We start from the raw sequence: 24,242 nt of genomic DNA, 5'->3' as shown, positions 1-24,242 counted from the left end.
GAAAAAATTTGTTTTCCACCTACAGTTTCAGAATACAGTTGGAATTAAGTTCATGTCAACAGTGTGAGATAGGAGTTAGCTCCATTTTTTTTCCTTTGTGCAAACCCAATGTCCCAATACTGTTTATTAAAAAGACTGCCACTCCCCCATGCCTGTGCAATATCCTGTGTCACAGAGAAAGTGTTCAGAAAAGGGGTGGGATAGGGAGGGTGGGAGGGAGGGAGATGCAGGAGGGAAGAGATATGGGAACATATGTATAACTGATTCACCTTGTTATAAAGCAGAAAGTAACACACCATTGTAAAGCAATTATACCCCAATAAAGATGTTAAAAAAAAAAAAAGCACATGGTGTATTTCCATATTATATTCTATTCCACTGGTGTATTGATCCATCCTTGCATAAAGACCATATAGTTTGGTTATTGTACTGTAGTTTTATCACGAGAACTGTTAACCTAGATGAAGTCCTGCTATCTTATTTTTTCTAAGTGTCTTTAATATTCTTCATCCTGTGAATATCCATAAACATTATAGAATCTACTTGACAAATCCCCTAAAAAAATTGGAATTATGTTAGGATTCCTTGAATCTATACATCATTTTGTAGAGAATTAACAAATTACAATATTAATTTTTATTTAATGTACGAACTTGGTATGTTTATCTATTTATTTAAATATTCTTTAATTTCTCTTGGTAACATTTCATAGTTTTCCATATAAAGCTCTTGCATTTGTTAGACTTCTCCCTTGATATTTGGTATTTTTGATGCTTTTAAAATTAAATTTTTAAAATTTCTCTTTCAGTTTCTTGCTGGTATATAGAGATAAAATTCACTTGGCTATATTGATCTTTAATCAAGCAATTACGAAAAAACTAATTTGTTAATTCTAATAATTTGCTAATTCTAATAATTAATCTAATAATTAATTAATTTGGATTTTTTTATATAACAATCATCCATAAATAACTGTAGTGTTTTTCTGGGGTTTAAATCTTGTAAATTTGGTTTTCTATATAGATAGAGCGATGATACAGAATTTTCTCTGCATTACTTAAGACATCCAGTAGACTGTTGAATAATAGTGGTGACAGTAGGCAACCTTTTCTTGTTGCTGATAACAGAGGAGAAGCGTGTACCATTTCATCTTTAAATAAAATGTTTCTGACGTGTAGAGGATTAAACTTTACCAACATATTTTATCACTGCCTGTGCTCACCACTGTTTATTGTACCCCGTTACTGTAGTTTTGTCTATTTTCCTGGGATTCTGTCACTTACTTGGTATATATAATATTAAATTGCTATATTTTCCTTTTGAATTAAACCTCTGTCTTTATTAAGTCTTCTTTTTATCTTTAGGAATACTTCTTGCCTTAGAATCTACTTTGGTATTAATAAAGTTATAACTGTTTATATCGGGGTAGAGTTTATATACTCTATCTTTCCCCATTCTTCTACTTTTAATTCTTGTATTTTAATATTTAGGTATATTTCTTATAAAACTGTTTTGTTTTTGTTTTTAGTTTTGGCTTTAATTGAAGTATAGTTGATTTACAATGTTGTATTATTTCTGCTGTATAAAACTGTTTTTTTGAATGGAAGCATTTAGCCCATTTTCATTGATGTGATGACTGATCTATCTGAGATTAAATCTCTGTTTACCCTGTATTTTCTGTGTATTGATTCCTTTTGTTTCCTCATTTTAAATTGATTAAAGTTTTCAAAACTTTGTTAGTTTTGAGGTGATCAATATTTTTCTATTATTTTTGTGATTATCCTATTTTAATAAATCTAATGTTAATTGGTATTTCTATCTTCTTCCAGGGGAGAGCCAGAACCCTGGGTACCTCTTCCTGTCGGTAGGTTATTATTGTTGTGTACTCAAATTACACATAGACAAGAAATATATATATGTAATTTATGAAAATATATGTAATAAAGTTTAAAAATATAAATAGTTTAAAGCTTATCACATACTGTCCATGTTTTATACATTTTTATTTATTTTGAGCTATCCATACATTTATTAATTTTGTTATTCTTAATTTGTTCCTACTGCTCCATCCTGTCATCCAGTAGTTCCACCCTTGTTTCTAATAAATATCTTTCATTATTATTCTTTCGTTTGATATGTTAATGAAAAATCCCAGTTTTTGTATTTCTATAAATGTTTTCATTTTCTCTTTTTTTCCAAAATACGTCTTTGCATGGTATACAGTTGTTAGATTGGCCATGATAACCTTTTAATATATGAAAGCTATCTTTCGACTGTGATCCAGTTGAGAAATTAGATGCCCATTTAATTTTTTCTTCTTTTATGCAATCTTTTTTCTTTCTTTCCTGTTTTTATCCCCTGCTGATGGTTTTCGGGTTGTTTCTTTGTCTTTATTTTTTGTGATTTTACTGTAATCAATGTGGATGTAGATTTTTTTTTTTTTTTGGCTGTGTTTGCAATCTAACGAGCTTATTGAGTCTGTGGAGTATTCATTCATCGGTTTTAAAGTTCTCAGTCATTTTAATTCAAATATTGCTTCTGTTCATTTCTCTCTTTAACTTCTGTGATTCTAATTAAATGCATTTTAGAATTTTTTTATTGTACTGTGATATCTCTCCCTCTGGGTATGACTATTTTTTTCAAAATGTTGCCTCTTCAGGCTTTATTATTCTGAATTTCTTTTCTGGTACTTATTCTGTTCACTATTTTTTTATTGTCTGTTTCTAAGGTGAGTACTTTCAAACACATCCACTGAGGTCACCATGTTATGTACTTTTCATTTTTAGAATTTTTATTTCATTTTTTTCCCAAAAATTGCTTTGTTCTTCTTAAAGGTATGTTCCGCTTCTCTGTCAGAATATTTAAACTTGTCTTTTATTTCCCTGAATCTAGTAAGTTTAATTATAGAAAGTCAGTGTCTGGAACTCAACTGAGATGGGAGAGAGAGCTGAATTGCTAGTTGTCAGAGTAGCCAATTAAAAAGCCAAAAATGAAAGAGTTAAGCCTTTAATCAAAGTTTGCCGCTGCCTGTCCAGTCTGCAATAAACCCACAAATTGCAAACCTGCGTGCAGCGTGTCTAGGGATTGATCCTCCTTCAGAGCCTGTTGGTGATTGCCTGGTGTGTATCAGTTTTCCGGGTCACACGCAGTGTGTAACTGTGTTGCCCCCTACCCCGCCCCCCGGTGCCCCGGTCTTCCCCATCCATGGAAAAAAAAAAAAAAGAACTGCCCAAGAACGACGAAAGTGCAGCTAAGAAACCGAAAATGATGACACTGGAAGTCCACTTGGGTGGGGTTAGGAGACACCTGAGCATGCCTAGGACAACACTGCTACCGTGCAAGAGACCAGTGTAAGGAGAGCTGAAGAATACAAAGAATAAAAAGGAGGGGGATGGGGGGGACAGGCTGAAGATGTCTCCAGGCGATGATGCTGGTGAAAACGTTCCCATTCAGAAAGGCACTCCGAGAGATAGTTCAGGACCCTGAGAGCACAAAGCGTATCGGGCTGGAGGCTGATCTTCAGTTGGAAAAAAACAGGACTGTTCATCAAGATGCCATGCCTAGAAGGCAAGCACTGGTCAAAGTGCTGTTCTTTGATTTAACAAAATGAATCGGATGCTTTCATGTCAATGCTTTCGATGATAGTCTACTAAATAAATCATAGCAGCAGAGGAAGCTCCTCCAGAGATTTCCCGGGAGACCACAGGGAGGCAGCAGCAGTACTGGAAGAAAGTGACAGCATCCTGCAACCGTGTGAGAGTAAATCTCTCCTGGTTCCCGCTCTTTTGCCCTTCTGGCTAACCCCGATTTGCCCCAATCCCATTCTGTGTGAGAGAATTGTTCCCATTCTGTTCCGACTAAAGTGATCATTTCGTGTACTTTTCAGATGCCATTTTCCTCGACTTCTTTCATTTTGCATTCTTACTTGCATGTCTGGAAAGAACATGCTGTGGTAGGGGAAACAGAGGTGATTTTATCAGAGGCATTCCATAAGTAGAATCTTTTAATTTAGAACACGCTTTTTTTTTTTTTTTTTTTGCGGTACGCGGGCCTCTCACTGTTGTAGCCTCTCCCGTTGCGGAGCACAGGCTCCGGACACACAGGCTCAACAGCCACGGCTCACGGGCCCAGCTGCTCCGCGGCATGTGGGATCTTCCCGGACCGGGGCACGAACCCATGTCCCCTGCATCGTTAGGCGGACTCTCAACCACTGCGCCACCAGGGAAGCCCCAGGCATCTTTAAATAGTGATATATCCTCCAAAATTGTCTATCAAACTTATTTCACCATCACAGTGCCTGCAAGACCCCAAACTGTGTACAATCCATAAAAGTGTGTATGAAAAAGCTTCTTTCCATTTGCTGAACAAGAGATATTATTACAGTCTCTTTTTCTCTCCGATGTATAAGTGTATCAAGGCAATATGGTAATTTTTTTTTCGTGACCACCACTGAGGTTGAGTAACTCGTCCTATTTAAATTGATTCCTCGTATCTCCTGCTGTTAAATTTAATGCTATGAGATGCCGCTGAGTTAATTTTACCTTTTATCTGATGGTGTGAAAATTCTAACGTATCATCTTTCTGGTTTTTGCTCTTCTACTGCATCCACGCAGGCTGACGCTCCTCCAAACATCCAAGAGGAAATCTGTCCTGGAAATGGATCGCTCGGTTAGCTCACTTATCGGGAAACATGACCTGAAATCCACCCGGCCTTCAGTGTCTCCCATCGAGAGAAGTTTGGTCCAGGACTCCAAAAGCAGCATCCAGGCACCAAGTGAGAGATCTCCATCCAAGCTTGACTGAAGCCCCCGCAAAGAAACCCAGACTCAGTCCCATCCAGACTCCCCGGAAGAGGACTCAGAGACCAGATCTGGGTCGGGGTGGGGGGTGTTCCAGAATCTCCATCCTCCACCCAGAACAACTGGACATCGACCAACAAGGGCATCCCAAGGGCCAGGAGGACACCTGCCCTGGTGCAAAGCATTGACCTCCAACCTCCACTCAACAGATCTCACCCCAATACTGTTCAAGCCTGCACTAGACCCCATCCTCCACCAATTAACCATGTTCCAGGTCAGCCCCTCAGGATGGCCTTCACAAGATTAAGCAGAGGCTGGTGGAGCTGCAGGTCCATGACATCTCCCTCTTCCCATCCTGTGGCGGAAATCCAGCCCTCCTGGTCAGAACTCTCCCTCTGCAGGAAGTCTGAGGAGCACCGTGGCTCTGGCCCCTGAAGTGTCCTCTATGATGACCTTCAGCTTTCCTCTTCCTCTGAAGATAGTGAGTGGGAGGGAGACACTGATGGCAACTAAGACTTGTCTTCCAGGTTCAGGTAACTTGGAGGCTGCTGAAGTGAGGAGGGGAAGTCACAAGAGGCAGCCTGTCCCTGGGAAATCAGTGATCCTTCACCTCTGGTGGGTGACACAATGGTGGAAACCCAGACCACGCCTGGGAACACACACATGCAAGCCCTGCACTGTCTCATGATGGTATTAGAGTCCTCTGTCAAATGGTACTTAGCAAACTGACATGTCAAGTTGTTTGTCAATCTAAATCCATTTTAAGTAACTGAGTAACTGTAGTGTAAATAGGAAGCTACGGTATTTATCAGACTTTGGTGGCAAGTGTCTGAATTTTTTGAACTTGGCTAAAGGGCCCAACTCTGTCATTGCAAAATTTCAGCAGTGCCCTGTCCTGAGATGAGATTTTTGGACACTGTGGAGTTTTTCCCATGTCAGTCATGGTGGTGAATATGCCCGTGGCTTTGCTTATTAATTAACTTTAACCTGCATTGTTCGTGGGAACGTAAAGTGGTACACCCACTGTGAAGAACAGTATGAAGATTCTTTAAAAAACTAAAAATAGAGCTGCCATGTGATCCAGCAATCCCACTCCTGGGCATGTAACCATAGAAAACCATAATTCCAAACAATACACGCACCCCAAAGTTCATAGCGGCACTATTTACAATAGCCAGGACATGGAAGCAACCTAAATGTCCATCAACAGAGGAATGGATAAAGATGATATAGTTCATATATACAATGGAACATTGCTCAGCCATAAAAAAGAATGAAATAACGCCATTTGCAGCAACATGGAAGGACCCGGAGATTGTCATAGTGAGTGAAGTCTGACAGAGAAAGACAAATATGATATCGCTTATATGTGGAATCTTAAAAAAAAATACAAATGCCAACCTTCTGAAAAAGAGAGATTCAGGAACAATGAGCTCTTGCATGGAGAACAAGCTGTGAGCTTTTTCTTTCCTGTCTGTATATGCTCTCCCCTCACACAGATGCCCAAAACTTCTGCTACAGCACAGAGTTAAGTGGGCTACACTGCCCTGCCCTTTCCAATCCCATGTAGAGCAGACACTGATGCCTCCCCAAAGGCAAAAGGACTGAAGACTGGAAACTGTTACCAGGTACCAGCAGCCCTTGGGCTTGGGCTTAAACCGGGCCTAACCTTAGAATCACCTGGAGTTAAAACACTCGGATGCTCCCACCCAGATCAATAGACAGACTCTGCGGGGAGGGCACAGGTGATGTTATTTCTAAATACTCACCACGTAATACTAATGGGAAACTGCATGGGAACCACATAGCAAACGTTTCTTCTGAAGCTTTAAAGTGAGTACAAGTTTGCGGGGGAATCAAGACCCACTCTAAGCTATGATCCTCCTGTGGGGCTCGTGAAATGACATCTTTGACAAGTTGTTGTTGAAGCAGATGTTCCTCCCTCAGACCCGTGTTCAGTAGCACTGAGCTGGAGATGTCAGGCACAGCACACCTGGGACTGCTGAGTAGTGAGACGGTTTGGGTAACAACTTCCAGAAGTGCAGCTTCCCTGGGCCTGATTCCTAGGGGCTGAGTTCCTCCTGGAATAGGTGTGGCCTTGTTGTTGCCTAGGGTAGATGCTGCTGGCTTGGTGGAAATTGCAGGTGGGTTTAGGCTTGTGTAAGGGGTCACCCTTAGAAATCTACCCAAAGGTACCCTTAGCCCAAGTACTAGAATGCCACAGGCCAAGCAACTAACTGAGCAGGGACACAGCCCCATCCACCAGCGCTCAGGCTCCCTTCAGACCCTCTCAAGCCCACAGCTGCCCCTGGACTTGGACCCTAACCACCAGAAGCCCCGGGACCAGACTCCAAGCACCAGTGTACAGGAACTAGATCCAGGGCCCCGTAGGACCCTCCAGCCAGAGACCCTGGTTCCCAACTCCACCCACAGGTAGGCGGGCATCAGCACCGGAATCCCAGGCCCCTCCCACAAGTGAGACTGCTCTAGCCTCAGGACCAGCCTCCCAAAGCAACAGGCAGGCACGAGTCCTGCTGCCCAGCAGCCTGTGGAACCAGACCATTCACTAGCAGGCCAGAACCAGCCCTAAGACTGGCTGGGCCCTGGCGCCAACTGCCACTGAGGCTGCTCGAGCTTCCCAACCAGCCCCACCTACCAGTGGATGGATAGCAGCCCTAGGACTACCTAGGACAGCCCAGCAGCCTACGGACCCAGCCCAAACACGAGCAGGCAAGGACCATCTATGGACTCGGCTGGGTCCTGCCCCGCACGGCAGAATGCCAACACAGGATTCAGGACGCCCCAGATCCTGCAGCCGGCTGTGTCCAGAACAGTGGTGTGATACCAGCTCTGGTTCTCCTGGGCCCTGCAACCAGAACCCAGGGCCTGGCTCTGCCTGCCAGTAAGCCAGCATAGCCCCAGGACTTGGCTCTATACACCAGCCCTGATACCTCCTAGACACCAACGCCACCCCCAAGTGAGCCAGCACTAGTCTCGATGCCACCCATGGTTGTGCAGCCAGCTGCCTCATTATTCTCTCCCTCCAAGCAGCACTGACAGCACCATACAAGGCAGAGCCTGGCAAACAACCAGACTGGGGGCAGCCAAGCCTACCAGACCACCCACAGTAGTCAGCCCACCACAACAGAAGGACCCGAGCAGCCCACACAGGGGGTACACCTAGAGCATATAGTTCTAGTGACCAGGGGAAAGCGGGCTGCTGGGAAACATAGAACATCTCCTAGAAAAGGCCACTTCTCCAAGGTCAGGAAATGTAACTAACCTACCAGATACATAGCAATAAAAACAGCAAGTTAAGAAAAATGAGATGTATGGACACCAAGGGGGGAAAGTGAGGGCAGCGGTGGTGGTTGTGGGATGAATTGGGAGATTGGGATTGACATATATACACTAATATGTATAAAATAGATAACTAATAAGAACCTGCTGTATAAAAAAACAATGAAAGAAAATTCAAAAGAAAAAGAAAAATGAGGTGACACAGAAACACGATCCAAATGAAGGAACAAGATAACCCAAGGAAACCCACAAGAAGATCTAAGTGACGTGGAAATGGCCAATGTACTCAAGAAAGAGCTCAAGGTAATGACTGTAAAGATAATCAAAGAACTCAGGAGAAAAAACGACAACCAGAGGGAGAAGTTAGAAGTTTGGGGTTTTTTAAGTCTCTTATTGAATTTGTTACAATACCGCTTCTGTTTTATGTTTTGGTTTTTTTGTCCTCGAGGCATGTGGGATCTTAGCTCCCTGACCAGGGATCGAACCCTCACTCCCTGCATTGGAAGGTGAAGTCTTAACCACTGGACCGCCAGGGAAGTCCCTTAGAAGTTTTTTAAAAAGATGATCTTAACGAACAACCAAACAGAGACGAGGAACACAATAACTGAATTGAAAATACACTAAAAGGAAACAACTGTAGATGAAATGATACAGAGGAACAAATCAGAAAACTGGAGGACAGAGTACTGGAAATCACTGAAGGCGAACAGAAAACAATAGGATAAAAAGAAATGAGGACAGTTTAACAGACCTCTGAAACAACATCAGGTGCACTAACATTTGCAGTCCCAGCAGGAAAAGGGAAAGAGAAAGGGGCAGAGAACATACTTAAAGACATAAAAGCTGAAAACTTCCCTAACCTGGCAAAGAAAACAGACATCCAAGCCCAGTAAACACAGTAAGCCCCAAACGGGATCAAACCAAAGAGGACCACACCAAGACTCACTGTAATTAAAATGGCAAAAAAATTAAGGACTACTAAAAGGTACAAAGGAAAAGCGGTGAGTTACATCATGGGAACTCGCATAAGGTAATCACCTGACTTTTCAGGATAAACTCTGCAGGCCAGAAGTAATGGCATGGTATATTTAAAGTGATAAAAGGGAAAATCCTATGACCAAATTTACTCTACCCAGCAAGGCTCTCATTCAGATTTGATAGAGAGATCTAAAGTTTTACAGAGAAGCAAAACTGCTGCCAGTAGTCCCAGACCCGGCCCTGCCTACCAGTGGTCAGCAGGCTGGAGGCTGAGTCCCCACTGTCCTTGGAGGACTCGGCTAGAGAAGGTGGGAAGAAGAAAGTGCCCAACTTCTTATTTTAATTTTTTGCAAAATGTGATTTGGACAGGAAGGATTTGTCCTACCCACAGATGCGGCTTCTATAAAGTGCATCCTGCACGTGAACTAACGTGGGGTGTGGCCTGCATCCCTGCCCGGGTTCTGGAGGAGTGAAGACACGTTTCATGCTCTCCTCCAGGAGGTGGTTGCCCTCAGGTCTCCTCCCAGAAGCCTCTCTCAGTGCTCCCCTAAACCTTTGCCCTGGGACACGTGCCCCCACCTGTGTCCCCTCCAGGAGCCTCAAGCACACCCAGCCCTGAGCAGGTGGCTCCCTGCTGAGTTTTGTCAACACCCATCCCAGGACCAGACAGCAAGCTGGGCTTTGCAGATGCTTCCAGTGAAGTGACAGACACCGACAGACAGAAGCACCTGTGGCGAAATGGAGCCACTTTACTTATGAAACACAGTCCACGTTCGACTGGCACTGACTGGCCAGGAGGAGGGCGGTGCTCTCGTGGGTCACTGGGTGGATGGCTAGGGAGCTTCTCACGGGCTTTTCCCCTTCTGCAGGCTGGGACCCCCGAGCACTGGCCAGGGAGAAGCAAGAGGATTTGGTTTTATGTTTAAGATGACGCAGAGGACCTTGAAAGAGGCATGTAAGCATTTCACAGAATGGGTCTCCGTAGATGTCGTTTGCATAACAAGTGCCTAAATGATCAGAAATAGGGAAGAAACTGCACGAGGACAAGCAGAGATACCCTAGAAGCAAAGGCCTTTCAGTACCTATTTCAAGTTTATGACAACGCCCTTGAGTTTGGGTTTCTTGAAAGGTGATGGGGAAGGAAGTGGGAAACAGCCTTGGGTCGGTTGGGGGCTGGGGCTGATCCACACCTTGTGGATCTGTGTAGTTTTGGGTGGTGTTTTTTAAGAAAAAGAACCCAGAATTATGTTGGGATCTAAAAAGGGGCTGAACAAGTGAGGGCCCTGCAGTTTCAGCCTCCATAGCTTCCCAAGAAACCTGCCTCTGGTGATGAGTCAAACCCGGGGTTTTAGTAAGAAAACCTTTGCCCGTGTGTCCGCTCTGCCCCAGTAGATTGTGTGACCTTGCACTGGTCACCTCTCCCCCAGATGGTTCACTGGACACAATGGGCTGTGCGACCTTGACCCGGCCACCTGTCCTCTCTGCATTACCCCCCCACATCCCCCCACGATGGTGCATTTGAAGCCCCTGTACATGCATAAGAAAAACTGACAGCATTCAGGACTTCCTTTCCAGGGAGAGATGAAAGGCACAAGGTTGTTTAGAGGCTATACCAGATTTAAATGCTGTTTTGACTTACATTAAGCTACTTCTTACCCATCCAATTTGCCTCTTATTTTTGTTTCAAAGCTCACTGTGTATCATGCAAAGACGCCAGTAACGTGGGAAAACCTCCCATCTGACAGGAGCAGCCCTCCTCTCTGTTGGCAGCAGTCCCCCCACCCCCACCATGATCCCCACTATTCTGGCCTGGACTGTGCGTGCCCACATGCCTGTGGGTACATGTGTGTGTGGCGGGGCAGGCACACTTTTGAGGTTTTTCTTTCTGGAGCCCTCTGCCCTCCTTAGTTTGTGCTGAACACACTGACACACACAAGCCTCGGTGCCCAAGCTGGTGTCTTGCTGTGATGGCTTTGGTCCCAGCTCCACTATGGCCCAAGCCCATTAAAATCAAGTCAGCTTCAGGTCTAGCTTGACCCAGGGCCTCAAATTATGACATCAGGAGTTACCTTATCTCTAGTTTCCATGTTGGCCTTACTCTCTGGTCAGTTAGCTTATGTAGTGGCCCTGGCAGCCCCCCAGAGGGGGGAGAGCTTCTCATTCACAATAGTTCTATTGTAAGTCCTGGCACAGATTTCCTGGGACCAGGTCACATGTCCACCCTCAAACAGATTACTGAAAGCAAGGAGATGAAATCTGTTGATTGGCCAGATCTAGGTTATAGGCTCACCTTTAGATTCTGGTATTATAGAAGGTTAACTTCCCCCAAACCACATGGACCAGGAAAGGCTGGGGGTGGGGATGGGGGTGGGGTCTTCTCAGGAAAAAACAGATATTATTACCATATGATGCGGAAACAGAGGACTGGAAGGAAAGGTAGTCACAGATGTCCACTACCCCACCCAGGGCAGTGGTGCATCCTGGAATCTGAAGGGTTAAGTTCAACCCACACCTCGTGGAAAACAACTCAGAACCCCTAAGAACCACACATACATCAGGGGTCATGGAGCCTGGAGCTGACAGCCAAATGGAGACAGGGCCTGAGGCAAGCAGAGCAGAAACGAGCACAGGCTTTCCTGCTGGGGCTGCTGGCCCGGCAGGCTGAGGTCTGGGCAGTGGCACAGGTGCCCAGGGGCTGTGTCAATATGGAGCCCAGACACTGACAGGAAAGAGCAGGCAGGATGAGAACCTCTGGGGGAATCCTCCAGGGAGCTTGTTAGAAATGCAGCATCTCAGGTCCCACTCCAGATCTCCTGTATCAGAATCTGAATTTTAATCAGATCCCCAGGTGATCCATGTGCACTGCTCATCTAAAGACTCATCTCTTGGAACTTCCCTGGTGGTGCAGTGGTTAAGAATCCGCCTGCCAATGCAGGGGACACAGGTTCGAGCCCTGGTCCAGGAAGATCCCAAGTGCCACGGAGCAATTAAGCCTGTGAGCCACAGCTACTGAGCCTGCACTCTAGAGCCTGCAAGCCACAACTACTGAGCCCATGTGTCACAACTACTGAAACCCACGTGCCTAGAGCTATGCTCCACAACAAGAGAAGCCACTGCAAAGAGAAGCCCACGCACTGAAATGAAGAGTAGCCCCCGCTCGCCACAATTAGAGAAAGCCCACACACAGCAACAAAAACCCAACACAGCCATAAATAAATAAATAAATAAATAAATAAATAAATAAAACTCATCTCTTGTCTCATAGCTCCCACATTCAGGGGTGGTGAGACTTATGTTAGGGCTTCAGTCAGACTTCCTGGAGTGCAGTGTGGCCATGTTTATGAAGGAGCCTTAAACATACTCATGCTCTATCATGAAGCCAATATTTCTACTTCTGAGACATTACTGAACAAAATCACCAGAGGCAGGGACAAAGAATGTTATGCATGGAGATGTCCATTGTAGTATTATTTATAATCAGAAATTATTGCATATACACAAATAGAAAAGGGTGAAGTCAAGTATGGCACTGTATACATTGACTGTTATGTTGCTGTTTGAAATATTCTTTTAAAAGAAATGTACAGGGAATGGGCAGGGAATATAGTGATAAACAAGACAGATACAGTGTCTGCACTCTTGGAGTTGACATTCTATGGGGGAAGACAGACAATAAGCAAGTGGACAAATGTGACAAGTACACAGAAGGAAGAAGGGGTAATGTGGCAGAGAACCATGGGAGGGTTGGGGAGGTTTCTTAGATGGGGAAACAGGGAAACCCTGCTCTAGGAGCTGGCATTTAAAATGAACTCCAAAAGTTGAGAAGGAGCCAGCCAAAGAAACAGCCAGGAAAAGATCTTCCAGGCAAGGGGAACAGGAATTACCAAGATGCTGGGGTCAGGGAGCTTGGCTGTGAGAGGGAAGTAATGGAAGATGTGTGGCTGGAGCGGGATAAGCCAGAGGAAGCTGGAAGCTGAGGAAGGTGGAGAAGTGAGTAGGGCCAGATCCCTCAGACCTTGTAGGCTGTGAGTGAAGTTTGAGTTTTGTTCTAAGGGCCAAGTGTTACAAGAGTACATGGAGAGAGGGAGTCATATCAGTAAGATGGCAAGACTAGGAGGTTCCAGTCCTCATTCCCCCATATAAACACTGATGATTTGACAACCATCTACAGGCAAAAGTACCTTTGTGAGAGCTCTGGAGTCCAGGTGAGAGGTTCCAGCACCCCAGTGGACCACAAAATGCAAGGTCGGCCACACTGGAAGGGTAGAAAGAGCGGTGTCCCTTTGCTTGCATCACCTCTCCCCGAGGCTGACAAAACTCAGAACGCAGAGAGATCTCCTAGCCCACGATTTCCGCCACAGGTTAAAGAGAGAACAGGTGAGGGTCTCACTCCCCAGCCTTTGGGGGCAACGTCTAAAAGCTCTGCTTATCTTGATGCATCCAGAACACTGAAGAAATCGGCATGGCTGGATAGTTTGGGAGCAGCTAAGAACAAAGAAAAGGGTGGAGGCTCATAACAACCAACATATACACCCCCAAAGCAACAATTCCCCAAAGATGGTGCCCCACACACGTCCACAGATGGTACATGAACCTCAGCAGCCAGTGAAGATCTCAGCAACCAACTTGACTCTGCAGGATTGGGGGAAGGTACACAACCCTGAGACTGCTCCTTCAGGAGGGAGGGACGGCGTGGGATTGAGCTCTTTGTCTTAGCAACTCAGTGCACTGCCCTATGGAGAATGGGTGGGTGATGCCTGGCACTCGACATGGCTCTGTGGGGTAGGGAAAAGGCACAAAATCCTAAGACATACCTTTCAGAAGGGAGGGATGGAAGTGGTGCTTGCACCCAATGCCCCAGCCTAGCTGAGCACACCCTAGAGGAAAGGAATAGGCAGCTCTCAGCACCTTACAAAGCTCTATGGTATCAGGACAAGGCACACAATCCTAAAACTAGCCCCCCAAGGAGGGATGAGAAGAGTAGAGTGGGCACATCTATACAAAAGGTTAAAAAGATTCCCAGAATCTCTAGCCAGGTGAAGGTCTTTCCCTTCCCAAGCCAGTACATAAGGACTGGAAGGGGTGACTACTCCTTCAAATGTGCAGACATCAACACAGGATAAAATGATCACAAAGAATCAGAAGAACGTGACATCACCAAAGGAACAAAACAAAGCTCTAGTAACTGACCTCAAAGAAATGGAGATCTATGAACTGCTGACAAAGAATTCAAAATAATCATCTTAGCTCATTGACCTATAAGAGAATGCAGACAGACAACTAGACAAAATCAGAAAAAGCAATACATGATCACAAGTTCAACAAAGAGATAGAAACCATAAAAAAAGAACCAAAACAAATTCTGGAGCAAAGAATACAATGACTGCCCTGAAAAATTCAATAGAGAGCTTCAATAACAGACTTGATCAGGCAGAAGAAAGAATCAGTGAACTTGAAGACAGGTTACTTGAAATGCTCTACTCAGAGGAGCAAAAGTAAAAGGGAATGGAAAAGAGTGAATAAAGCCCACAGGACTCACAGGACACAGTCAAGAAAAACAATATAACATAATGGGAGTTCCAGGAGAAGAACAGAAAGGAGAAGAAAGCTTATTTAAAGAAATAATGGCTAAAATTTTCCCAAATCTGGGAAAGGAAAAGGACCTCTAGATTCATAAAGCCCAAAAGACCCCAAATATGTTGAACCTAAAAAAGGTCTACACTGAGGCACATTAAAATTAAATAGTCAAAAGTTAAAGAGAGAATGTTGAAAACAGCAAAAGAAAAATGTCTCATCACATAAAATGAAACTCCATTAAGATTATAAGCAGAATTTTTGGCAGAAAGCTTGAAGGTCAGGAGAGAGTAGGATGATATACTCAAAGTGCTGGAAAAACAAATCTGCCAACCAAGAATACTATGCCTGGCAAAACTGCCCTTTAAAAATGAAGGAGATGGGCTTCCCTGGTGGCGCAGTGGTTGAGAGTCCGCCTGCCGATGCAGGGGACACGGGTTCGTGCCCCGGTCTGGGAAGATCCCACATGCCATGGAGCGGCTAAGCCCGTGAGCCATGGCCGCTGAGCCTGCGCGTCCGGAGCTTGTGCTATATATAGCACTATATATATAAAAAAAAAAATGAAGGAGAGATAGACTTTCCCAGACAAACAAAAATTGAGGGAGTTTGTTACCACTTGACCTGCCTTACAAGAAGTGCTAAAGGGAGTTTGTCAAGTTGAAACAAAAGGACACTAAACAACCACACAAAAGCATAAGAAAGTATATATTTTACTGGTAAATATATAGACAAATAAAGAACAGTGCAATACTGTAATGGTGGTGCACAAATCACTTTTAACCCTAGTTGAAAAGTTAAAAGACAGAAGTATTAAGAATAACTATAACTATAATAATCAATCAATGATTACTTTGAATTTAAATGGATTATACTCACTAATGAAAAGTGACTGAATGGATAAAATAACAAGCTACAACTATATGCTGTGTACAAGAGACTCACTATAGCTTTAAGAACACTCAGAGGTGGAAAGTAAAGGGATAGAAAAAGATATTACATACAAATGGTAACCAAGAGAAAGCAGGAATGGCTATACTTATACGAGACAAAACAGACTTTGAATCAAAAACTGCTACACGAGATAAAGAAGATGATTATATAATGATAAAAAGGTTTACTCAACAGGAAGATATAACAATTATCTATGTACCCATTCCACTCCTGGGTATATAACCAAAAAAAGCAAAAACACTAATTCAAAAAGATACATGCACCCCAATGTTCAGAGCAGCATTATTTACAATTGTCAAGATACAGTACCAATCTAAGTGTCCATCAACAGATGAATGGATAAAGAAGGTGTGGTGTACACACACACACACACACACACACACACACACACACACACACACACACAATGGAATACTACTAAGCCACAAAAAAGAATGAAATATTGCCATTTGCAGCAACATGGATGAACTTGCAGGGCATTATGCTAACTGAAATAAGTCAGACAGAGAAAGACAAATACTGTATGAAATCATGTATATGTGGAATCTATAAAATACAATAAACTAGTGAATATAACAAAAAAGAAGCAGGCTCAGAGATATAGAGAACAAATTAGTAGTTACCAGTTGGTGGGGGGCAATATTGGCATAGGAGAGTGGGAGGTACAAGCTATTGGTTGTCAGATAGGCTCAAGGATGTATTGTACAATATGGGGAAAGAGCCAATATTTTGTAATAAATAAAAATGGAAAGTAACCTTTACAAATGTTTTAAAGTAAAAAATTTTTAATACAAATAAATAAGTTTTGGATTAACATATACACAGTACTATATATAAAATAGATAAACAACAAGGACTTACTCTATAGCACAGGGAACTATATTCAATATCTTGTAATAGGGGCTTCCCTGGTGGCACAGTGGTTAAGAATCCACCTGCCAATGCAGGGGACATGGGTTTAATCCCTGGTCTGGGAAGATCCCACAAGCCGCGGGGCAACTAATCCCGTGCGCCACAACTACTGAGCCTGTGCTCTAGAGCCTGCGAGCCACAACTACTGAGCCCATGCGCCACAACTACTGAAGCCCGCGTGCCTAGAGCCTGTGCTCCACAACAAGAGAAGCCACTGTAATGAGAAGCCCGTGCACCACAACGAGATGTGGCCCCACTCTCCGCAACCAGAGAAAAGCCTGCGCACAGCAACGAAGACCCAACACAGCTAAAAATAAAATAAAATAAATTTATTTAAAAAAATAAAAAATCTTGTAATAACCTATAATGGAGAAAAATCTGAAAAAGTATATATATATATATATATGCATTTATATACATATACATATATATGTATGTATCACTTCACTGTAGACCTGAAATTAACACGTTGTAAATTAACTATACTTCAATTTTTAAAATGAATAAATAATAAAAATAAATATATATACATCCTACATCAGATCTCCTAAATATATAAAGCAAACATCTACAGATCTAAAGGGAGAAATAGATGGCCATACAATCATAGTAGGAGACTCGAATACTCCACTTTCAAAAATGGATGGAACATCCAGACAAAAATCAGTAAGGAAACAGCAGAGTTGAACATCACTATAAACCAATGGACCAAACAGATATATAGTGAACATCCAACAACAGCAGAGTGCACCTTCTTCTCAAGCACACATGGATTCTCCAGGATAAATCACATTATAGATCACAAAACAAGTCTTAACAAATTTAAGGAGATTGAAATCATCCCAAATGTATTTTCTGACCACAGTGAAATGAAATTACAAATCAATAACAGAAGGAAAATGGGGACATTTATAAATACACAGAAATTAAAGAACATCCTCTTGAATAACACTGAATCAAAGAAGAAACTTAAAGGGAAATTAGAAATATTTTGAGACAAATGGAAAGTACCAAGAGATACCAATAAATACCTACCTCACAAAAGAAAAATCTCAAATAACCTAAATTTACACCTCAAGGAACTAGAAAAAGAGCAAACTAGATCCAAGTTAGCAGAAGGAAAGAAAAAACTGAAGGTCAGAGCATAAATAAATAAAATTAGAAAATAGAAAAACAGAAAAAAATAGATGAAACTAAGGTGGTTTTTGAAAAGATAAAACAATATCGACAAACCCTTAGCAAGATTAAGAAATAAAAAAGAAAGACTCAAATAAAGTCATAAATAATAGAGAAGACATTACAACAGATGTCACAGAAATAAAAAAAAATTAGAAACTATTATGAACAATTATATACCAATAAATTGGACAACTGAGAAAAAATGGATAAATTCCTAGAAACATACAATCTACCAAGACGGAACCGTGAAGAAATTGAAAGCTTGAACAGACCAATAATAAATAAGGAGGTTGAATCAGTAACCAAACACCTCTCAGCAAAGAAAAACTCAGGGCCAGGTCTTCACAAGCAATTCTACCCAACATTTGAAGAAGCATTAATACCAATCCTTCTTAAAACTCTTCCAAAAATGGAAGAAAGAACACTTCCAAACTCATTTTCTGAAGCCAGCATTACCCTGACACCAAGGCCAGACAAAAAATTAGAAACAGAGCTACCAGATGACCCAGCAATCCCACTTCTGTGTATACACACAAAGGAATTGAAGTCAGGATCTGAAAGAGGTATCTGCACTCCATGTTCACTGCAGCATTGTTCACAATAGCCAAAACATGGAAGCAACCTAAATGTGCCTTGCCTGATGAACGGCTAAAGAAAATGTGGTATATACACAAAATGGGATATTATTCAGCCTTTAAAGAAAGAAGGAAATCCTGCCATTTGCAACAATATGGATGAACATGGAGGACATTATGCTAAGAGAAGCCAGACACAGAAGGACAAATACTACATAGTACCACTTATATGAGGAATCTAAGATGGCCAAACCCTTAGAAGAGAGTAGAAGGGTGGTTGCTCGGGGCTGGGGAGGGGGGAAACGGGGAGGTGATGGTCAAAGGGTACAAAGCGTCAGGTACCCAAGATGAGTAAGTTCTACAGATCCGCACGGCACGGTGCCTGGGGTTCTTAATGCCATGTTATATACTTAGAGCTTGGCTAAGAGGGTAGATCTCCCGTCAAGTGTTCTTATCACAATAATAAATAGCGAGGGTGGAGGAAACTTGGACCTGATGGATGTATTCATGGCACAGACTGGTGATGGTTTCACAGATGCATGCTTATCTCCGAAGTCATCGGGCTGTATACATTAAATAGTTACAGCTTTTTCTATGTCAATTGTACATCAATATGGTGGTTTAAAAAAAGTGAATAGAATCTGATTTGGTCTAGGGAGCTGAAGGCCACATGGACAAAGCTACTGGGACACATTTATAATCCATGTTAAGTGAGCAAGGCTGGCAGAGAATAATACAAACTGTGTCATTTTGCCTATAGAAAAAAATAGGAAACATGCAAAAATATTACAGCAATTACCTCCAGATGGTGGGATAACAGATGATTTTTACGTGTTTTTCTTAAGTTTCCTGTGTTTCTTCGCACAGGAAGAACAATGGAGCTGACTTCAGAATCTCAATTTGTATCGGTCACAGTGATTCGTTACAGATGACAGAATCCACTTTTTGTGGTTTGAGCGGAGGGCGCTTATTCCTGGGTGTTAAGACTGAGATTCCAGGACTACCAGGGAACAAAGAGTGGAGGCCCCATAGCCAGGTACAACACAGCCTAGACAATCCCCTGACTCCACCTAAGACGGTTGCTATAGAAACCCCAATGTCTGTGATGCTCAGGCCCAGACACTGGGGCTGCTGCTGTGGGAGAACGAGACCCCTCTGTTCCCTGCCATCCAGGAGCCCCATCCCTCCACCACCCTGTGTTGCTCACTTCCGCCTTTTAGATTGCAGGCAGGCTCCTGTCCAGAGGAGCTGAGGCCACCTGCAGAACCCTAGTTGCACGGGTGTCTGGGAAATACAGATTTCAGGTTTTCCAGAGACAAAAGGCATGGAAAGAGGGGGTGGAACACAGGTTGAATGACTCAGTCTGCAGGATCCACTACAGAAGCAAGGCAAGGGTGACAAGACGATCACATGTACCCTTGACCTTCTGAAGTCCATACGGTGGGTCAGTTATCCATGGTCTTATGATAAGGACAGCAGGAGGCTCTCTCTCAGTCCAGGGAGTGCTGGCTGCCAGAGCCCCTCGCCCTGGCCTCCTCTCACTTCCAAATGCCAGCACCTCTCTGCTTGGCCTCCTTGGGGCAGGCTGCAGTGTGGAGGCTTAGCGTCCCAAGGAGCAGACTCAGCCAGGACCCCAGCCGCCTCTCTGCACTGGCTCCCAGGCTCCCTAGTGGGCCGATTCTTGTTGCCCACAGTAGGGGGAACCTCTAGTGGGGGCATCCTGTATTGGGGGATCCTGCAGTAGGGGGATCCTCTAGTGGGGGCTCCACAGCAGCAGGCAGCTTGATAACAGTCATAATTAGTCACCTTCTCTTCCTCTTCTCATTTCCCTACACCCTTGCCTTCACCTCCAAATAAACTCCTTTTGCCAGAATCTGTATCTCCAGGTGTGGCTAGGGCAGCCCAAACTAAGGCATCTCTGGCCTGAGCACGTGTCCATGTAAAGCCTCAACCTGATTCTTTACGACCTTCTGGGGACAGGGCCCTGAGGGTGGGTTAAGGGCTATGAGGCTGCTTCTGCGACCTTGCATCCATTCACACCAGTTTGGAAAGTCATCTTGTCCTTGGTTCTCATCCTCCTGGGCAGGAAACTAGAGGGCTCCGGGATGCTCCCTCCGCCTGCTGCCCTGTCCACACTGATGCCGCCGGAGTTCTGCCCACCCCCTCTCTGCGTCATGCATTACTCCTCTGCCGTAGGACCAGCAAGGGTGTCCTCTGAATGCGCCATCCTTGGTTTAAATGTGATTCTGCTATTAGCATGTGAGGTTGGGCCAACTCCGTCATGGATGCAGGCAGCAAACACTTCCCTGGAGCCTGCCCAGTGCCAGGCCCTGCATCACCCACCACAGAAGTCACCCTTCCCTCCAGCCTCTCAGAGTTGCCCACGAGCACCGCCCAGTGGCAGGGAGCTCACATCCTCGGTTACACCTTCAGGCAGCTGGTGAGAGAAGCAGCTTTATCCATCAACCCCTCCGGGCCGGGTGTCTGACTTGTCTCCTTCCACATTCTTGGGGCTAATTGTTCCTGTCACCCTTCATCCACAGATGAGGCTCCTGGAGGTTGAGTGCCATTCTGGGGTCGCTTGGCAGGCAGTAAGGGGAGGGACTGGGTAGGGACCAGGAAGGCCTGCTCAGGGTCCTTTCCTGTTCCCTGGGGCGTCCTGGCCGCTCAGACACAGGACGTCCCAGGACACGGGGCTCCTGGCACTGCTGCGTCACTGCCCCTCAGCCGTTTAGCTGGGAGCCTCTGCCAGTCTTAGCACCGGGGACCCTGCGGTGCGCCTAACACACTCCTAGTCCTCGTGGAGGAAGAGACAGCAGTAAGCAGACGAAGACAAGGTCGCTCCCAGGGCCCTGAGGGGTGGGAAGGCTGGAGGAGGAACCGCGCGTCCCCCGTCCTGAGAACTGTCCTGAGGACGGCTGTGGAGAGTCTCCAGCTGACAGGGGGCGGGCAGGCCTTGTCACTGGCCCACGACAGGCAGAGAGCACAGGGTCTGCGGGCCACCCTGGTTTTCATCACCTGCCAGCATCCAGGCACTGAGGCCCTGCTGGTGCGTGCTGATGCCCACCTGGAGTTGCTGGGCAGGGAGTCCAGGGTCCTTCTGGAAAAGGGGTTTACACTCAGGCAACTGGGAGCTACCTGCTGTCACTCACTTGCTACCAGTGAGGTCGGGGAGCGGGGTGCTGCCAGGGAGCCCAGGTTTGTCCACCTGTGACAAGGTGCCTGGGTGTTTGAGGAGCATCTGGGGACTCTGTCCCCCTTTTAAAAATAGGGCCCAGTTTTAGGGGGCCCCGTCTCACCACTTTGCTGAACAATTGTTCATTTTTTCCATTAAACCTTGATGTACACATGGGACATACAAAGCTTATCTACACACGTGTGTGCGCGTGCGCTGCACACAGTTTAAAGCTCCACTACAGTGCAGACACGGGTGTTGACCCCCGAGTCAGTAAACGGGCATTTCCAGCGCAGCCCTCCTGCAAACAGCCCTCTCCCTGGGGTGACAGTGCCCTGACATTTGTGACGATCCTGGCCCTGCTTGGCCTCATCGTCTGACTCCCAGGAGGGCACCTCTCAGCCGACGCGCTGGGTTGGCCTGTGTTACTTCATTCACATGGACTGTGACACGTGCCCTCTTTGGGGACTGGCTGCCTGGGAGACTCTCCCTGCTGCGGGCAGAGCTGTAACTTTTACCCTTTGACCAACCTCTCCCCATTTCTCCCACCCCATGTGACTTGATTATTGCTGGAAAGATGAGTTTAGAACTGACAATTTCCCTGCTAAGCTGACAAGCGTAAAAGCTTAATTTGAAAACAAGCCCAATTCCACTCACGGTGCAAAGGCAGAGACTGGGACTTGGTCAAGCCTGGGCCTGAGCCCTCAGTTTGGGGAGACGGACAGTTAGGACCTCACAGGTATCTGGTCCTGTCCACGTGACTTTTATACACTCTCCACCTTGATGGAGCCTGTGATTTTATGGGAAAATGAGTTCTAAAAATTAAATTATTAAACTTGACGATACTGTAAAAAGGTGTACAGTTTACTTATCCTTCATTTGTTTACTCTGTCTGCAAAGTGTCTCGTAGGCTGGTTTAAAATAGAATGTTTAGTAGAAAATTTGAGGTTCAGTAAGGCCAACAGGTCAGGAGACACCTGCCACTGAAAAGAGAGTTTCTACTCACAGTCCTGGAGGAGAGGGAGGATGCACCACGCAGGGAGCATGGGGAGGGCAGGAGGCGGAGGAGCCCAGAGCCGTGGATGGACAGACAGATGGACAGGAGCCTTCATTGCAGCTTCTGTGGAGGGAACGACAAGCAGGGTGAACAGGCTGAGGACCGGCCAGGCTGAGCAACTTCATGGGCTCTGGGCTGTAGGGGCCCCCAGTGGCCTGGAACCTGACCCTGGGGGAGCAGGGCAGGTGGACAGTGGCTCAGAGCATGAGTCCAACACAGGAGATGCTTGGTTTGTATTTGAAAAGTGGGTGCTGGGGGACTTCCCTGGCGGTCCAGTGGTCAGGACTTGGCGCTCTAACTGCCGAGGGCCTGGGTTTGCTCCCTGGTTGGGGAACTAAGATCCTGCAAGCCGCGAGATGCAGCCCAAAAAAACCCCCAAAAAACTGGGCCCTAAAAGGACTCCTCCTGCGGGGGGGCTGACAAGGGGGGCAGGGGGGGCTGACAAGGGGGCCAGGAGGCCAAGGGGCTGACAAGGGGGGCAGGAGGCCAAGTCGAGGCGACACAGAACAGGGGGTATCCTGCAAAAACAAAGCACCAAGTTTACAGAAGGTAGAAACACGGTCTGTTCAGGCTCAGCTCAAATGTCACCTCCTCAGAGGAGCCGTTCCTGCCTGCACAGTCTACACGGACAGCCTCCCCAGCCCTCAGCCACTTCATTCCTGCACAGTGCTCAGGGCTGGCCCCCGGCTGTGCACGCAGAAGGAGGGCCCTCACAGGGGCCACAGGCCCCGCATGACCTGGTCTCCCATCTCTCTTCCCCCCACCCTGCCCTCCTGACTTCCCCGAGTCCTGCATGTCCCCACAGCACATGGCCTTCTAACAGGCCGTGTGCTCACTGAGCGCCTCCGTCAGTGCCGGGCCCGCTGCCCAGGTCAGCGCGGGCACACAGGGGGCTCAGCAAGCAGTGAATCAACGGCTCTTACCATCACTGCCTGGAACGTTCTCGTCTGTGGCCTCAGCGTCCACACACCCAGTGCACGTTCACTGAGGCCTTACTGTGTGCTGGGCAGGCTCCAGACACCTGGTCTCCATTCTCATGCAGCAGACAGCCTGGGGGCGTGAGACAGAGAAAAATCAGTAAAATACAGGCCAAGTCAGGCAGTGAGATGTTCCATGGAGAAAAACAAAGTCAGGCAAGACGTTGGAGTGAAGTCCTGGAGGTGTTTAGGGAGCAAGCGATGCAGAGGGAGAGAGTTCCCAGCTGAGGCTATGGCCAGTTCAAGGGCCCTGAGGCCACAGTGGGCTGCAGATGCAGAGTCTTAGTTTTCCGTGTGGATTCTTAGTTTTCTCTCCAGTCTGTATGTGGCTTTTATTTATAATCCTTGGTTTCACCTTTCTTCCTAATTAACCTGAGTCTGGGTCACCATCTGTTGAGTTTAGCAAATTCTATCCCAGTGATTTAAAGTGGAAACGGGTGGAGGACGAGGGGAAGATGGCGGAAGAGTAAGACACAGAGATCACCTTCCTCCCCACAGATACACCAGAAATACATCTACACGTGGAACAACTCCTACAGAACACCTACTGAACGCTGGCAGAAGACCTCAGACCTCCCAAATGGCAAGAAACCCCCCACGTACCTGGGTAGAGCAAAAGAAAACAGAATAAACAGAGACAAAGGGATAGGGACGGGACCTGCACCAGTGGGAGGGAGCTGTGAAGGAGGAAAGCTTTCCACACAATAGGAAGCCCCTTCACTGGCGGAGACTGCGGGTGGCGGAGGGGGAAAGCTTTGGAGCCGC

The 24,242-nt window shown here is 45.6% G+C and overlaps 1 long non-coding RNA gene across 3 annotated transcripts in view; it reads right to left on the bottom strand.

Moving 5' to 3' along the window:
• The window catches only part of LOC137203426 (uncharacterized), a 94,960-nt gene that overhangs the window by 57,507 nt on the left and 13,211 nt on the right, over nt 1-24,242 (bottom strand). For all 3 annotated transcript variants that reach the window (XR_010933103.1, XR_010933102.1, XR_010933104.1), the window contains exons 2-3: nt 23,424-23,550; nt 22,450-22,563 (exon numbers count right to left, since the gene is read on the bottom strand). This is a non-coding gene — a long non-coding RNA (uncharacterized lncRNA). The remainder of the gene's footprint in view (nt 1-22,449; nt 22,564-23,423; nt 23,551-24,242) is intronic.

The sequence above is a fragment of the Pseudorca crassidens genome, chromosome 1 (assembly GCF_039906515.1).
Source record: "Pseudorca crassidens isolate mPseCra1 chromosome 1, mPseCra1.hap1, whole genome shotgun sequence".
In the NCBI taxonomy this organism is placed as follows: domain Eukaryota; kingdom Metazoa; phylum Chordata; class Mammalia; order Artiodactyla; family Delphinidae; genus Pseudorca; species Pseudorca crassidens.
The sequence above is the reverse complement of the archived record's forward strand: the minus strand, read 5'-3'. Positions and strand labels throughout refer to the sequence as shown.